The following is a 2,090-nucleotide window of genomic DNA, read 5'->3' on the forward strand; positions in this document are numbered from 1 at the left end:
GAGGGCTGGACGATGTGCTCAGGGCTTCACACCCCGCGCCACCAGAGGGTCATCACCTGGGGTCTGTGAGGGAGCTGTGGACAGGGGCTTTTTACAAATATTAGCCCCTTTCAGAAATTACTACATCAAAAGAGTTAATATAACGTAAGTTTTACTGTCTGAACGATACTTTTCATCACTTGACTATTAAGAGAGTATTTTTGTCTGAATGTTTTCTTCTTTTTTTAAAAGTTACTTGTGAAGAAAGTTTACAGAGGTTTTGGGTTTACATTCATTCATGGCTGCACTTTTCTCCCTGCCCACCCCCTCCCCCAATTCACTCTTCTTGAAAAGAAAAATTCTTTCATCATTGTGCTATCCCTCCCCCCAAGTCCACTGCACTACACAGCCTTCACTCTAGACTTCTGTAATGATAATATGCATTCATATATCCTTTTAAAACCGTTCTCTCCCTCATCTGTTCCAATACAAGAGATATCATTCTTCCCCTCTTCTGTCTTTCCTCAACCATGATGTCAGTCCCGTTTTATAACAGTGGCACTACTATGCAGTATTTGGCCTTTTGTGACTGAGATACTTCACTCAGCATAATGTCCTCCGGGGTCACCCATTTTTAATAATATTGTATGAGTTCCTTCTTTTTCAGTGCTGCATAATATTCCATTGTGTGAATATTCCACAGCTTCCCTCTCCATTCGTTTATTGATGGGCACTTGGGTTGTTTCCAGCTCTTTGCTATTGTGAACAAGGCTACACTAAATATGTGTGTGCATATATCTGCTTGGATTCCAGTTATGGTTTCCTTTGGGTAAATTCCCAGTAGTGGAATTGCTGGGTCAAATCATATTTCTTTTTGCAGCTTTTTGAGAAGGCACCATACAGCCTTACATAATGTTTACACCATTTTACATACTCACCAACAATGAATAAGGGGTTCCAGTTTCTCCACAAACTCACTAGCATTTGACCTTAGTCTGTTAAATTTTGCTATTCTTACAGGGGTGCGTACTTTATAAATTCTAGATATAAGTTCCTTGTCAGACATGTCATTACCAGATATTTTTTTCCCAATCTGTGGCTTCCCTTTTCTGTCTGTTAGAGATGTTTTGGGATGTGCATAGGGATTTAATTATTAGAAGGTCCCATTCATCTATTTTATCCTCTCTTGGTTTTAGATAAGAGAGTGTTGTTGTTGTTGTTGTTGTTAATGTGCTGTCGAGTTGTTTGCGAGGCATTTGGTAGAAGTGAAGGGGTATCCTGGTGGAGGGTGGAGCTAGGAAATAAGTGGGTCAAGGCACTGGGCTAAGGGGCAGGGACTACACTGTAACTAACGGTTAACTCCACACTGAGGGATTTATCTTTCACTGCTCCACAAATTGCTGTCTGTCAGATACTCCTAAACATTCAGATTAAGACAGACTAGGAAAAAGGATTGGCCATCCACTTCTGAAATAGCAGGCCTCTGAAAACCCTATGTAAGATAAGAGATAGTGTTTTAAATTTATCACAGTTCTTTCACATAAATTGGCTCCTGTCTCAGTTCTCTGCTTCATCATGAGAGTTGCTTTTTGGGAATTGCTTTTCAAAAACAAGATTAAAATTTTGATTGTCGGATCTCTTTGCCTTTATTTTTTGATTACGTACTATAGTACAATGAAATGTGCAAGGAGTTGGAGTCAGAAAATCAAAAGGGCCGAACCCGCTTAGCATTTCTTAAGCTCAAGGAACTGAAGAACAAATTCAAACCTCAAGTTGCTATAATCAAGAAAGCTTTAGGCAGAATATTAAATGTTTGGGGAATTATTAAAAGAAGATGGAAAGAATATACTTAATCACTGTTATCAAAAGGAATTGGCAGACACAGAAGAATTTCATCAAACAACATATGTGCATGAGCTTATGGTGATGAAAGTAGTAGTTCAGGCTGCTTTGAAGGAAATGGCAAAAAATAAGGCTCCAGAAATAGATGGTATACCAATTGACATATTTCATTTAACAGATGCTGCCCTGGACGTGCTCACCAAGTTGTGCCAAGAAATCTGGAGAACAACGACTTGGCCAACTGACTGGAAGAGATCTATATTTGTTCC

The 2,090-nt window shown here is 39.3% G+C and overlaps 1 protein-coding gene across 1 annotated transcript in view; it reads left to right on the forward strand.

Annotated features, from left to right (window-relative positions):
- The window catches only part of LOC102873643 (zinc finger protein 658-like), a gene marked incomplete at its 5' end in the record, with an annotated part of 34,682 nt that overhangs the window by 1,184 nt on the left and 31,408 nt on the right, over nucleotides 1-2,090 (forward strand). The gene's annotated exons all lie outside the window — the stretch shown is intronic.

This window comes from Elephantulus edwardii, unplaced genomic scaffold, assembly GCF_000299155.1.
Source record: "Elephantulus edwardii isolate Elephantulus edwardi_28Jun2011 unplaced genomic scaffold, EleEdw1.0 scaffold00598, whole genome shotgun sequence".
Classification (NCBI taxonomy): Eukaryota; Metazoa; Chordata; class Mammalia; order Macroscelidea; family Macroscelididae; genus Elephantulus; species Elephantulus edwardii.